Source organism: Triticum urartu, chromosome 5A (genome assembly GCF_056163025.1).
Source record: "Triticum urartu cultivar PI428250 chromosome 5A, HENAU_Tu73, whole genome shotgun sequence".
NCBI lineage: Eukaryota > Viridiplantae > Streptophyta > Magnoliopsida > Poales > Poaceae > Triticum > Triticum urartu.
This window is the reverse complement of record NC_141877.1, coordinates 166,572,338-166,588,372: the sequence shown is the minus strand read 5'-3', so window position 1 is coordinate 166,588,372 and position 16,035 is coordinate 166,572,338.

The following is a 16,035-nucleotide window of genomic DNA, read 5'->3' as shown; positions in this document are numbered from 1 at the left end:
GCTTTTGTCGTTTGAGAGCAACCCACCTCGAAGCCTTTGAGAGAGAATTCCTTGCGAGGATAAAGCCCTAACCACCCAGAGCCAAAGAGAATTAGGCATCACTTAAGTCTTCTTGTCTGTGTGATCTGAAGACTTATTACACTTGAGGACTGTGCATCCTCTAGCCGGTTAGGCGTCGCGTTCTGAGCATCCAAGAGACATTGTGGATTGCCGGTGAACGAAGTCTGTGAAGGTTTGAGAGTCTACCTTGAATACTTACAAGAGTGATTGGGCGAGGTCTATGTGACCTTAGCTCAAGGGGAATACGGTGAGGACTGGGTGTCCTGAGCTACGTGTTCAGGACTGGGTGTCCGGGACTGTGTGTCCTAAGGTTTAAATACCTAACCGCCCTAACCAGACGTACAGTTGTCACAGCAACTGGAACTGGTCCAACAAATCATTGTCTTCAGCGAGTCACTGGTTTCATCTTCCCTTCCCTTTACTTACTGTTACTCCTTGTGAAGTCATTGTATGTTCGCACTATCTTTTGTCTTCACTGAGTGACTGCGTGTTCTGTGTGGCTTCACAATATCTTCCTACCTGATCCTTACTACATTGCTGCTATTAGTCATTGTGCTTTCACTCTATTGAATACTTGACTACGGCTTGCCTAGTGTAGTCTACCTTCCGCTGCAGGGTAATAGGTTTATGTCTATCGTTTGTCTTCATAACTTCCACCTTTTGAAGACTTCCATAAAAATCGCCTATTCACCCCCCTCTAGTCGATATAACGCACTTTCAATTGGTATCAGAGCAAGGTGCTCCCTTGTTCTGTGTGATTTGGTTTAACCACCTGGAGTTTTAGCTATGTCGACTGCAGGGATAATTAAAGTCTCTGCTGCGTGCCCCGTCTTCGATGGAACTGAATATCCCTACTGGAAGAATAAGATGCGCATGCATCTTGAAGCCATTGACGTCGACCTATGGTATGTCGTCAAGAACGGCGTTCCCAAGGCTGGAGAAGGTGTCACTGCTGCTGATGTCAAGAAGTTCGTTCAACTGGACTCTACTGCCAAGAATATCATCTGTGGTCATCTGACCAAAGGACAGTATGGCCGTGTGAGTGCTTTGGAAACATCTAAGCTGGTCTGGGACCGGCTCTCCAAGGTCAATGAAGGCGTCTCAACCCAGAGAGATCAGAGAATCAGTGTCCTTCGCAACCTCTTCAACCGCTTCAAGCGAAATGACAATGAGAATGTCCAGCTCACATTTCACCGACTCACTGACATCACAAATGAGCTTCAAGCCCTCAGGCGCTACTGAGATCACCAAACATGAAGTCGTCAAGACACTACTGAGATCACTTGATAGTTCGTTTGACACCCTAGCCCTGATGATTCAAGAACGTCCTGATTTCAAGACACTCGATCCATCTGACATACTTGAGAGGCTCAACACACATGAGTTTCAGCTTTCTGAGAAAAGAGATATCTACGGTCCGAACTATGGGCGAACTCGTGCCTTGAAGGCGAAAGCTGTCTCCTCATCTGAAGAAGAATCTGACAGCAGTTCGAGTGATCCTGAAGACATTGGAAGGGAACTTGCTATGCTTGTGAAGAAGTTCCAAAAATTCACCAAGAAGAAAGGTTTCAGAAAGTCTTCCCGATCAAGCTCAAGGAATGATGAAGCTTCTGCTCACGACTACAAGAAGAAAACATGTCACAAGTGCAAGAAACCTGGCCACTTCATCTCTGAGTGTCCACAGTGGGACAATGAGAACAAAAAGAAGAAGAAATACTCAAAGTCTTCTTCCAAGTCTTCCTCAAAGTCTTCATCACACAAGAAGAGCTCATCTGGCAAGGCACATGCGTTTGTTGGCAAGGAAATGGATTCAGAGGAGGAGTCCGCTTCTGAGGAGGCGGAGGTGGAGTTTGAGGAGGAGTCCGATTCAGGCGTCACAAGTCTGGCTACAGCATAAGTTGCCAAGTCCATCTTCAACACTGAAGACAATGACTTCATCACCGACACCGATGCAAATGACAAGGACTACTCCGCTTCTACCTACTGCTTCATGGCATGCGGTGCCAAGGTAAACACACGCACTACTCACTATCAAACATCTAGTGACGATGATCTGATTGTGGTTCAAGACCCAGCTACAAAACACTTGCTAAAATTGCAACTGAACAACAGAAAGCTATGGAACATATTCAAAAACTGTTAGACAGAAGCAATGATCTGTTAGGTGCTGAAATGACTTGATCTGAATCCTTAATTGAAGACATAAAAAATCTTCACGTTAAGTATCAGGAACTTGAAAGTCGTCATGAAACTCTCTCTACAACTCATGAAAAGCTTTCCTATGATTATCTTCAAAGGAAGCAAGATCTTGAGAAATTGAGAGCGGCTCATGAAGATCTTCAAAAGGAAAACGAGTCACTTCGCGCCAAACAGATCAGTTCCGCTCAGGAAGGATTTGAACCACCATGTCTTAAATGCATTGAGCGTGATAATGCTACTTCTGTTGCTGAATGTTCTACTGCTACTACTATTGCAATATCTTCAACTATTGATGTGGTAACTAACCCCTCTGCTGAGGATACCACTGCTATTGCTGATGAGAATGCTAGGTTGAAGACATTGCTTGAAACAGGGATGTACAAAAGTCTTAAAGGGCATCAGACACTATGTGATGTCCTCAAAAAGCAGATTCTGAACTGAAACCCGAGGAAAGAGGGTGTTGGGTTCGTAAGGAAAATGAATGCTGATGGCTCTTACTGGAAACCTTAGCAGTACCCCAAAACCACGTGGGTTGCTGCAAAGGAACCTTCAGCAGATCCATCCAATCTATCTGGCTTCACTTGTGCTAACCCCATTATCATTGATGAATCCCTTGATGCAAACTATAAACTGTTTAAGAATCAGAATGGTGAAGTGTTTGCCAGGTACATTGGTACTAACTACAGGAATGGACCGCCTATGAAGAAGATCTGGGTTCCGAAAAGGTGTCTGGAGAATCTTCCTGTGAATGTCATCATGACACCTCATGTGAAGAAGACAAACATCAGACCAAAGGCTTCATACGGTCCAAAGGCTTCATACAGACAGAGGACTCACCCGAGTCGCACTAATGCAAATGTTTTGCAGGGAAACCATACTCAGGCATATGAATATGAGAGCGGTTCATCAAACCGCCATGTTCATAAGACCAAGAACTATTCTGCTTATTCTTATGAGTACTATTGTCCGCCTGCAAGACTGTTTGCTAGGGCTCCAAAGCCAAAGTTCTCAGATGCTGCACTTAGACTTATTGCTTCTAAGCCACCCTTGAAGATGTGGATGGCTAAGAAAGCTTAACTCTCTTTTGCAGGTAAAGGTCTCCAGCAGAAAACCAAAATCGTCTGACGCTATTGCTGGGGACCTTAAACATCTTGTAGGGCGCAAGATCAAATGCCCAAATGGTCTTACTATGTACTTCGTTCCTGAATCGCTTGCTACTCTCCCTATTAGTCCTAATCTGGATCTAAGCTTTCATAACCCACTGGTTCTTCAAATGTTTTTGCTTCACAATGCTCTTCGTGAAGCCTATCCCCCTAACTGCACTGTAGGGTACGACACCAGCGTCTTCAGAATGGATTATTGATAGTGGGTGTACAAATCACATGACTGGCAAAAGAAGCCTTCTTATGGACTCAACCTTACGTCCATCCGACAAGAGCCACATTACATTTGCTGACACTGGTAAAAGTAAGGTATTGGGTCTAGGTAGAGTTGCAATCTCAAGGGATCAACACATGGATAAAGTCATGCTTGTTGAATCCCTTGGCTTCAACTTAATGACTGTCTCAATGCTTTGCGATTTAAACATGATCGTAATATTTGGAAAATATCGTTGCCTTGTTCTAATGGAATCTGACAAGTCTCTAGTATTTGAAGGGTATCGAAAAGATGATTTGTACGTGGTAGATTTCTCAGCAGGACCACAGCTTGCCGTATGTCTTCTAGCAAAAGCTTTAGAATGCTGGCTCTTGCATCGGAGGCTTGGGCATGCTGGCATGAGGAACCTCCACACCCTGGCAAAGAAGAAGCATGTCATAGGCATCGAGGGATTCAAGTTCAAGAAAGATCACTTATGCGGTGCCTGTGAGGCAGGAAAGATGACGAGGGCCAAACATCCCTCGAAGACAATCATGACCACTACTCGACCCTTCAAACTGCTTCACATGGATCTTTTTGGTCCCACTCATTACTCAACTCTTACTACTACTGCTTGTCTATATGGCTTTGTTATTGTTGATGATTATTCTAGATATACTTGGGTGCACATAATCCTTTACAAGATTGAAGTGCAGGATGTCTTCAGACGCTTCGCCAATCGAGCAATGAAAAACTATGGCGCCAAGATAAAGCATATCAGAAGTGACAATGGCACTGAATTCAAGAACACTGGCCTTGATACATATCTTGATACCTTGGGCATCACACATGAATTCTCAGCCCCGTACACGCCACAGTAGAATGGGGTCATCGAACGCAAGAACAGAACACTCATTAAGATGGCCAGAACGATGCTAGATGAATACAAGACTCCAAGAAAATTCTGGCCTGAAGCCATTGATACTGCATGCCATACAATCAATCGTGTTTATCTTCACAAGCTTCTGAAAAAGACATCTTATGAGCTCCTTACTGGCAAGAAGCCAAATGTCAGTTACTTCAGAGTATTTGGCGCCAGGTGCTGGATCAAGGACCCACATCACACCTCAAAGTTTGCACCAAAAGCAAATGAGGGTTTTATGCTTGGATATGGAAAGGATTCGCACTCCTACAGAGTCTTCAATCTCTTTGAAAGTGCATTATATCGACTAGAGGGGGGGGTGAATAGGCGATTTTTATGAAAGTCTTCAGAACATAGAAGTTTTGAAGACAAACGATAAAATTAAACCTATTACCATGCAGTGGAAGGTAGACTACACTAGGCAAACCATAGTCAAGTATTCAATGAAGTGAAAGCACAAAGACTAATAGCAGCTAGGTAGTAAGGATCAGGTAGGAAGATATTGTGAAGCCAAATAGAACACGCAGTCACTCAGTGAAGACAAATGATAGTGCAAACATACAATGACTTCACAAGGAGTAACAGTAAGTAAAGGGAAGTGAAGATGAAACCAGTGACTCATTGAAGACAATGATTTGTTGGACCAGTTCTAGTTGCTGTGACAACTGTACGTATGGTTGGAGCGGCTAGGTATTTAAACCTTACGACACACAGTCCCGGACACCCAGTCCTGAACACGCAGCTCAGGACACCCAGTCCTCACCGTATTCTCCTTGAGATAAGGTCACATAGACCTCATCCAATCACTCTGGTAAGTCTTCAAGGTAGACTCCCAAACCTTCACAGACTTCGTTCACCAGCAATCCACAATGTCTCTTGGATGCTCAGAACGCGACGCCTAACTGGCTGGAGGATGCACAGTCCTCGCAGACAAGAAGACTTAAGTGATGCCCAATTCTCTCTGGCTCTGGTGGTTAGGGCTTTATCCTCGCAAGGAATTCTCTCTCAAAGGCTTCGAGGTGGGTTGCTCTCAAACGACAAAAGCCGTACTTTCAATCTGAGCAGCCCACCGTTTATGGTTGTAGGAGGTGAGCTATTTATAGCCACTTGGCAACCCGACCTGATTTGTCCGAAATGACCCTGGGTCACTAAGGAACTGGCACGTGTTCCAACAGTCAGATTTCAAACTCACACAGCAACTTTACTTGGGCTACAAGCAAAGCTGACTTGTCCGACTCTGGACAAGATTCGCTCTCATAGTCTTCACTCGAAGACATAGGTTTTTGGTTTAGGCATCACTTCAGTCATTCTGACTGGTTCTCTTGGACCCCACTTAACAGTACGGTCGTTCCTATGACTCAACACAAAAGAAAAAGAACTACAAAAGATCTAAGTCTTCGAGCTCCATAGGCTTCATATCGTGTCTTCTCTTGTCATAGTCTTCAATGTGAATATCTTCATATACCACCTTTGACTTCAATGTCTTCATACATTTTTAGGGGTCATCTCTGGTAGTAAAACCGAATCAATGAGGAACTTCTACCTGTGTTATCCTGCAATTCTCACAAACACATTAGTCCCTCAACTAGGTTTGTCGTCAATACTCCAAAACCAACTAGGGGTGGCACTAGATGCACTTACAATCTCCCCCTTTTTGGTGATTGATGACAAACTAGTTGAAGTTTTCAACGGGGAATATAATCTGTGAAATTTTAAAGAATAAGGAATTGTCTTCATAAGTTGCAAGGGCTCCCCCTGAAGATGTGCATATGAGTTAATTTGCTTTTGGAATGCAAATGCACATGGCAGGTTGTACTTGTGGAGATCCACTTCAACTTATGATGACAATCCACTATGCATGTGAAAGTATATGAAGATAAGTGCAGAATTTATCGTCACACATGCGGAATTTATCTTCGCAAAACAAGGTGGCAAATAAGTAGCAGACGACCATCTAGTTTAAGTGTTACAACTCATAAGAACCAAATGTAGCAAAAACGAGAGTTGTAAGCACGAAGCAAAATATAGAGCACCCGCCCATATGGACCCGCTTGAAGACTATCAATCTCATATGCTTCTCCCCCTTTTGTCAGTAATGAACAAAAAGGTTTGAAGACATAGAGCCTCTACTTGTTCCCATGAGGAGTAGGTGAAGTAGCAGGATTGCTGGTGTTGTTTGGTGGTGCAGAAGAGCTTGGAGGTGCTGAAGGAGGTGGCGATGAAGTAGCATCGTCTTCTTCCTCAATAATTCTGGCAGTCACTGTGGCAGCAGAGGAAGAGAACTCAGAGTCTTCAAGGGATGGAGTTCCTAGCAGCACAGCCCTTCGAGGAGGTGTGGAGTCAAACTTGAATCTCTCAGTGAAGCCATCCTCTTGAAGATCAGCTTCAGAACACATCATCGAGAGCCCTTTCCATGTGCGGCGACAGGTTTCATGGGCAACGAAAGCATTCTTGGTGGCAAGATTTCGAGTGCGATTAACATCCACCAAGAGGCTTTTCATCTGACGCTTCAGCCAGTCATGATGCTTATCCTGTTTCTGATGTAGAGCCACAAGAAGCTCTCGGTCGTTGAGAACACGAGTGCGCTTCTTGGGTCTTGGAGCAGTGGCACTGTCAGTGGCTTCAGTGGAGGCAGGGTGTGGTGCACGTGTAGTGCCAGCCAAAGGATACACCCGAGAAACTGCTTCAACTCCTTCAACGTTCTGAGTAAAACTCTGATGTTCTGCATTCTGAAGACTTAGAGGTTGCTTGGCAGGCTCAGAATATATGGCTTCAGTAGACATGTCCACGTCAGGCAAGAAGATCCGATGGTTGCGGGCTGAGGGCTGATACGAGATGGCGGAGTGTAGCTTGATCAGCCGCATGACCCAAGGGGCGTAGAACTTCAAACCAAACAGATCAATGCTTGATACAGCAAGTTGGCGTATGAAGAAGTCCTGTGCATTGAAGCATTTGCCATGAAGTATATAGAAGACCAAAGTCTTCATTGCACCCTGAAGTTTGGCATTTGGAGAGTGCCCTTTGATAGGCCAGAGAGTTCGCCTGATGATGTGATAGATGGTTCTTGGCAGGTACTCAAGGTCTTCAACGAAGAACTCTATGGGATAAGCAGCATCTTGGGGCAATGGCTTCATCATGCTGAGCATCTAACTCATATCAGGTTTTGGCCGCTGAAAGATGCTCTCAATAGCTTCAGCATGCAGCTGACAGCCTTGCTCGAAGAGATCGCCAGGAGTGGGCAAGCCAGTGAGCTCAATGATGTCAAATGCATTGGCTTCGTGATGAACGTTGCCAGTCATCCACTCCAGGACCCAAGTCTTCGGATCTCTGCTGTACCCTCTGATGTGAAGTGTGGCATAGAATTGAAGCAGTAGCTCTTCATTCCAATGCTCTCCGTCAGTAATGAACGGAAGCAGTCCAACTTCCTTGAAGCAATCTAAAGCTTCTTCCAGACAGGGAAGACCAGCTATAGCTTCAACGTCAAGGCGCTTGTGTGGGAAGATGCGACCTTGGTTGTAAAGAATGCAAGAGTAATAGCTTCGCTGAGGATAGCTCCAGAACCGATCAGATGATATCCTTTCCCTTGAGTAGGGGTTCCTGGAGCTATTGAAGAACGTGTTGTCTGCCCTGAAGCCATTGATGTTGAAGGAGCCAGGTGCTGATGCAGGACCTGGAAACCTTGCCAGTCTTGGGATTGGCTTCTGGACCTGAGGCCTGTGCTCAACATGATAGTTGAACTGGGGACCAGCAGTAGACTCAGGAACAGAAGTGGCGGGATCAGTGGCTTCGCTGTCTTCTGAAGCTTTAGCTGGGGAGGGCTCCACATTGGCTTCATTGGTGGTTGTGGCAGCCTCACGATTTTCATCCTCCACTTGACTAGCTGGAGGGTCCATCACAAGCACATTCTCTTGGAGATCTGCTTCTTGGTGGGATAGGGGAGTGGGATCTTGTGGGACTCCTTCTTCTGCGGCTGATGCAGCCGGAATGTCTTTAGCAGAGACTTGAGGCCTTGGACCTTTGCGAAGCCTGCGGAACGCAGACGACGCCTGTGGAGTTGGAGTGGGCTGGGCCTCATAGTCTTCTTCCTCTTGTGGGCGATCCGCCCATGAAGCATCCTGTGCAATTGGCGTCAGTGGATGACCAATGCTGATGAGTTCGCTATTTTCATGCTGAGGAAGGACTGCACCATCTTCTACATTGTCTTGTTGACCAATGTCTTCAGCAGCGATGGGATCAGCTGCTGGAATGTCTTCTTCTTCATGAGCCTCTGTGGAAGCAGGCTCGTGAATTGTCAGTTGTCGTTCAGCTTCAGGATAGACCATAGAAATGGGTTCAACTATCAAGGGCTCTGTGGAAGCAGCCCGAGCTTTCTTGGTCTTCCTCTTCTTCTTGGAGGGGGCAGTAGGAGAGGCTTCAGAGTGTTTCCTCTTCCTAGCTTCAGCCTCAGCAGTCCTTGTCTTCTTGAGCTCTGAAGCTGTTGACCGGCTTTTCGAGCTAGTCAGTCTAGTTGGAAAGACAATCAGAACTGCTTCTTGCCTTGGTATATCAGATTCAGCCGTAGCAGGCTTCTTCTTCTTCTTTGTGGCCATCCTGGGGTCGATGCCAGGACGCCCAAGTGCCTTGCGCTTCTCAGCCTCATTATAGGCTTGCACACATCTGTCAGCCAGAGTCTTCATGCGCTCACGCGAACCCTGAGCTTCTGCACGCTTCTTTACAAAGGCTTCCTTGAGCTCGTGCATCATTGTCTTGAAGTTCTTCACTTCTTGCACGCTGAGCTTGGCCATATGCTTCTTGAACTGACCCTTTTCATAGTCAATCTTCTGCTTCAGTTCAACAATGCGCTGGGCAATAGCAAGTTCTGAAGCAATGGCGCCTTGGAAGGTGACACTGAGGCCAATGGGTAGCTGCAGATCTTCAAAGCTGATGTTTGGCGTGTCAAACCACTCATCAATGAAGTTGTGGATGATGGTGACATCAAAGAGAGGCAGATCATTGAAGATTTCTGCTTCTTCTTTGCTCTTGATGAGTTGCTCAAGAGCGTCATCTGCAAGATCTTCATCACTTGACAGATCAATGTCGTCATTGTGTAGAATGGCAGCAGCTGTTAGCTCTTTGCCAGTGTGAGACAGAGGCATCTTGGCCTTCTGGGGCTTGGAGACGCGTGATAAGTCTTCAGACTGCACACTGTCTTCAGGAGGTGCAGTTGCCAATGGCTTCGCCCTTGAGATTTTTGGTGAAGGAGCCGGCTTTGAAGCTTTTGGCTTCTTCAACTGCTTTGGCTTCGGCACTACAGGCGCGTCATCAGACTCAATGTCAGCTGTAGGCTCATTCACTACAGTCCCTTGAACCAAGATGTAGGTGATGAGGCCTACAAGGTTGGCGAAAGGACCGATGACATTGGGTTCTGCATGTCGTGTGCCATCTGCCCTTGGAGATGAGGGACCAGGGTTGAAGTCTAACCCAAAAGTCTTCTTGTTCTGCTTCGCTGAGTTTTGAGCAAACTGGAAGTTGCGCTTGAACAGATTGTCGTCACGACACCATAGCAGTGACGACGAGTGTGCATCAGCAGGCTGTGGTCCACGGACCATGCATGGATAGAAGCCTTGAGCAATGGCTTCATCTCTGGACCTGGGTAGAAGATTCTTGAATAGGATGTCTCCCCACGGTCTCTTGATGGTGTTTTTCTCAGCATACTCCTGGGTCACAAATCTGTATTTGAACCATTGTTCTGCCCAATATCTTCGAATCCATTGGATTCGAGTCTTGCGCTGACTGTAATCCTCTTCAGGATCTATCTTGTACATTTCTGAGAGTTCATCTGGCAGATCTCTGGAGGTCTCACCACGACGCTTTCTGCCACCCTTCCTTGCTGCTTTCTCTGAAGCCATATACTTTAACTTGAAAGGCTTCAAGACGTTCAAAGGCTTCAAAGGTTTTTGTTTGCTGGACCAACAGGAACTAGCTTCGGGAGAATTTATGTGATGCTGTAAGAATTCTGCAAATGAATGCAGACTATGAGAACCAAAGGATTCTCCCACGGACATGTACCTGTGACAGCATTAAGGTGCGAGGGAAGGGGAAGAGGTCATATGCATTCTCAGAAGATTTTGAAGATAAATCAGTTTAGAAGACATTAACCTCATCGTGCGAAGACATTCACTCATAGATAAGAAGTTGGTTCCATATTTGTACGAATCCACAGATCAGTACAAGTGAGGAATCTAACTACTTTGTGAAGCACAAGTGAATATACTAGGCATGTTATGAGATGCAGTATGAGAGAGATCTAGCTTGTGTGAACAGAAACTGCTTGTGGTAGAAAGTGACAAATCCATAGGATCAATGGTGCTGTAAAAAGAGGAAGTTTTATTTACCACACTGAGAACTGCTAGATGGAGTGTAAGATGAGGCCGAGCAGTTCGATCTTCCGTGCCCTAACTTGGCGACGGAGGACACCTACGGCGACGGCGGAGAGGACGATGTCCGCGGTCGGCGTGAAGACGGCGTCGGAGAGGTTGCGGCAACGAAGCGCTTCGTCGCCGACGTCGTCGAGGGCTAGTGGTGGCGCTAGGGTTCGTGCGAGGGTGGAAGAAGAGATAGTGACCGCTGTGAGTGTGTATTTTATAGGTACATGGGCGGCACTGTGCTATTACTCAGGTGCCCCTGGCGATTCGCATCTGAGGAACACGTGGACATTATGCGGAATTTTGGGGTTTGTTCCACGTCCCACGCACGCCTGGATTGTCGGGTGGTCGTTCCTACTTCTCCGGATTTCATGTGGAGGAATGAGCATTGAAAATGGACTTAATGGTTGTCTCTGTATCTTCTGCTGACAAGGACGCAGAGAAGACGTTCGACAGTTTCAATAGAATGCATATGACTTGGAGAGATAGAGTTTGAGATAGAAAGCATAGAGAGGTTAGGGTCCGATCACATTCACTTAGTTCAAAAGATTCGACACGAAGACATAGCTATAAGTGAATGCTGTAGAGGACAGAACACTAGTATATATATATATAATCAACATAGTGATGATAATCATGAAAATATGTTGAGATCGAAGCCAAACCAAATGTGAAGACATTGCAAGGTAACGCCATGAGTGAAACACTTCAAAATAGAATGTTTGGTGGTGGCGTTACCCACCGTATAGGAAGTATTAGACCCAGACACGGCGCACAATTATCGTGGCGCTCCGAAGTCAAATTCCACATTAATGTATTCACATTTAGAATGTATGTCTTCATTGATTGAAGATATACTTTACTTCGTGTGTTGCACATCTAAGTCATCAATATGCATAAGGGTTAGGATGTGTGCCTGATCACAGGACATTTGAGGATTCCAGGATATTTAGCTCACACCGTAACTTGCAAAACCTCTTCTCATCCAATGGCTTGGTGAAGATATCTGCCAATTGCTATTCAGTGTTGACGTGTATGATATCAATGTCTTCCTTCACAACATGATCTCTGAGAAAGTGATGACGAATTTCAATGTGCTTTGTCTTCGAGTGCAGAACTGGGTTGTTGGCAATCTTGATGGCGCTTTCGTTGTCGCCGTAAAGTGGCACTTGCTTCAGATGAATGCCATAGTCCTTGAGTGTTTGCTTCATCCACAGAAGCTAAGCGCAGCAAGATCCAGCAGCAATGTATTCAGATTCAGCAGTGGAGAGAGATACACAGTTCTGCTTCTTTGAAGACCAACATACAAGTGATCGTCCCAGAAAGTGACATGTGCCGGATGTAGACTTGCGATCAACTTTGTCACCAGCATAATCAGCATCCGAGAATCCAACCAGATCAAACTCTGAGCCCTTTGGATACCATAATCCTAGAGTTGGGGTGTGAGCCAAATATCGAAGAATTCGCTTCACAGCTAAGTGATGCGACTCCTTTGGTGTCGCTTGAAATCGAGCACACATGCAAACACTAAGCATATGGCCTAGATGCACATAGATAAAGTAAAGAACCAATCATGGAGCGGTATACCTTTTGATCGAACTCTTTACCATTGTCGTCAGGACCCATATGATGTTTGGCTGGCATTGGTGTTGTGAAGCCTTTGAAGTCTTGCATACCAAACTTCTTCAGGCAATCTTTCAGATACTTCTCTTGAGATATGAAGATGCCATTGCGTTGTTGTCGTATTTGAAGACCAAGGAAGAACTTCAGCTCCCCCATCATGGACATCTGATATTGCTCTTGCATCATATATCCAAGCTCTTCACTGTACTTCTGATTGGTGCAGCCGAAGATAATGTCATCCACATATATTTGGCACACAAACAGTTCACCATCATATGTCTTCGTGAAAAGAGTGGGATCTAGGGAACCAGGTATGAAGCCTTTGCTCTTCAGGAAGTATTTGAGTGTGTCATACCAGGCCCGAGGGGCTTGTTTGAGGCCATACAGTGCCTTGTTGATCTTGTATACCATGTCAGGATGTTTTGGATTTTCAAAGCCAGGCGGTTGTGCAACATACACTTCTTCTTCAATCTTGCCATTGAGAAAGGCACTCTTCACATCCATTTGATATAGAAGTATGTTATGATGATTTGCATAGGCCAGCAGTACGCGTATGGCTTCAAGTCTAGCCACAGGAGCAAATGTTTCATCGAAGTCAATGCCTTCCACTTGAGTGTATCCTTGAGCAACGTGACGAGCTTTGTTTCTGACAACTTGACCATGCTCATCTTGCTTGTTGTGGTATATCCATTTGGTGCCTATTATATTGTGCTTTCATGGATCAGGACGCTTAACCAGTTCCCATACATTATTCAGCTCAAACTGTTGAAGCTCTTCTTGCATAGCTTGAATCCATTCAGGTTCCATGAAGGCTTCTTCAACTTTCTTGGGTTCTGCTATTGAGACGAATGCGAAGTGCCCACAGAAATTTGCTAGCTGAGTTGCCCTTGAACGAGTGAGTGGACCAGGTGCATTGATGCTATCAATTATTCTTTCAATCTGCACTTCATTGGCAACGCGAGGATGTACAGGGCGAAGACTTTGCTCTTGCTGTTCATTGTCGTTGTTGGAAGGAATGTCTTCAGGCTGAGCATTGTCTTCATGTTGATCAGGTGCTGAAATGATAAGTTCTTCTTCAGGATGAGCTTCAGAAGGTATAAGTTCTGCAGTTCCCATTAGCATGATTGATTCACTGGATGGAACTTCATCTAGCACATTTGGCAGCTGCTCTCTTTGTGAACCATTGGTCTCATCGAACCGCACATCCACTGTTTCAACCACTTTGTAATGAAAGAGATTGAAGACTCTGTAGGAGTGCGAATCCTTTCCATATCCAAGCATAAAACCCTCATGTGCTTTTGGTGCAAATTTTGAGGTGTGATGTGGGTCCTTGATCCAACACCTTGTGCCAAATAGTCTGAAGTAACTGACATTTGGCTTTTTGCCAGTAAGGAGCTCATAAGATGCCTTGTTCAGTAGCTTGTGAAGATAAACACGGTTGATTGTATGGCATGCAGTATCAATGGCTTCGGGCCAGAATTTTCTTGGGGTCTTGTATTCATCTAGCATCGTTCTAGCCATCTCAATTAGTGTTCTGTTCTTGCGTTCGACGACGCCATTCTGCTATGGCGTGTACGGGGCTGAGAATTCATGTGTGATGCCCAAGGTATCAAGATATGTATCAAGGCCAGTGTTCTTGAATTCAGTGCCATTGTCACTTCTGATGTGCTTTATCTTGGCGCCAAAATTGTTCATAGCTCGATTGGCGAAGCGTCTGAAGACATCCTGCACTTCAGTCTTGTAAAGGATTATGTGCACCCAAGTATATCTAGAATAATCATCAACAATAACGAAGCCATAGAGGCAAGCAGTAGTAGTTAGAGTTGAGTAATGAGTGGGACCGAAAAGATCCATGTGAAGCAGTTCGAAGGGTCGAGTAGTAGTCATGATTGTCTTCGAGGGATGTTTGGCCCTCGTCATCTTCCCTGCTTCACAGGCACCGCATAAGTGGTCTTTCTTGAACTTGACGCCCTCGATGCCTATGACATGCTTCTTCTTCGCAAGGGTGTGGAGGTTCCTCATGCCAGCATGTCCAAGCCTCCGATGCCAGAGCCAGCATTCTGAAGCCTTTGCTAGAAGACATACTACAAGCTATGGCCCTGCTAAGAAATCTACCACGTACAAATCATATTTTCGATACCCTTCAAACACTAGAGACTTGTCAGATTCCATTAGTACAAGGCAACGATATTTTCAAAACATTACGATCATGTTCAAATCGCAAAGCATTGAGACAGACATTAAGTTGAAGCCAAGGGATTCAACAAGCATGACTTTATCCATGTGTTGATCCCTTGAGATTGCAACTCTACCTAGACCCAATACCTTACTTTTACCAGTGTCAGCAAATGTGATGTGGCTCTTGTCGGATGGACGTAAGGTTGAGTCCATAAGAAGACTTCTTTTGCCAGTCATGTGATTTGTACACCCACTGTCAATAATCCATTCTGAAGACGCTGGTGTCATACCCTACAGTGCAGTTAGGGGGATAGGCTTCACCAAGAGCATTGTGAAGCAAAAACATTTGACGAACCAGTGGGTTATGAAAGCTTAGATCCAGTTTGGACTAATAGGGAGAGTAGCAAGACCATTTGGGCATTTGATCTTGTGCCCTACAAGATGTTTAAGGTCCCCAACAATAGCGTCAGACGATTTTGGTTTTCTACTGGAGACCTTTCCCTGCAAAAGAGAGTTAAGCCTTCTTAACCACCCACATCTTCAAGGGTGGCTTAGAAGCAATAAGTCTAAGTGCAGCATCTGAGAATTTTGGCTTTGACGCCTTAGCAAACAGTCTTGCAGGCAGACAATAGTACTCATAAGAATAAGCAAAATAGTTCTTGGTCTTATGAACATGGCGGTTTGATGTACTGCTCTCATATTCATATTCCTGAGTATGATTTCCCTGCAAAACATTTGCGTTAGTGCGACTCAGGTGAGTCCTCTGTCTGTATGAAGCCTTTGGACCATATGAAGCCTTTGGTCTGAGGTTTGTCTTCTTCACGTGAGGTGTCATGATGACATTCACAGGAAGACTCTCCAGGCACCTTTTCGGAACCCAGATCTTCTTCATGGGCGGTCCATTCCTGCAGTTAGTACCAATGTACCTGGCAAACACTTCACCATTCTGATTCTTAAACAGTATATAGTTTGCATCAAAGGATTCATCAATGATAATGGGGTTAGCACAAGTGAAGCCAGATAGATTGGATGGATCTGCTGAAGGTTCCTTTGCAGCAATCCACATGGTTTTGGGGTACTGCTCAGGTTTCCAGTAAGAGCCATCTGCATTCATTTTCCTTACGAACCCTACACCCTCTTTCCTAGGGTTTCGGTTCAGAATCTGCTTTTTCAGGACATCACATAGCGTCTGATGCCCTTTAAGACTTTTGTACATCCCTGTTTCAAGAAATGTCTTCAACCTAGCTTTCTCATCAGCAATAGCGATGGTATCCTCAGCAGAGGGGTTAGTTA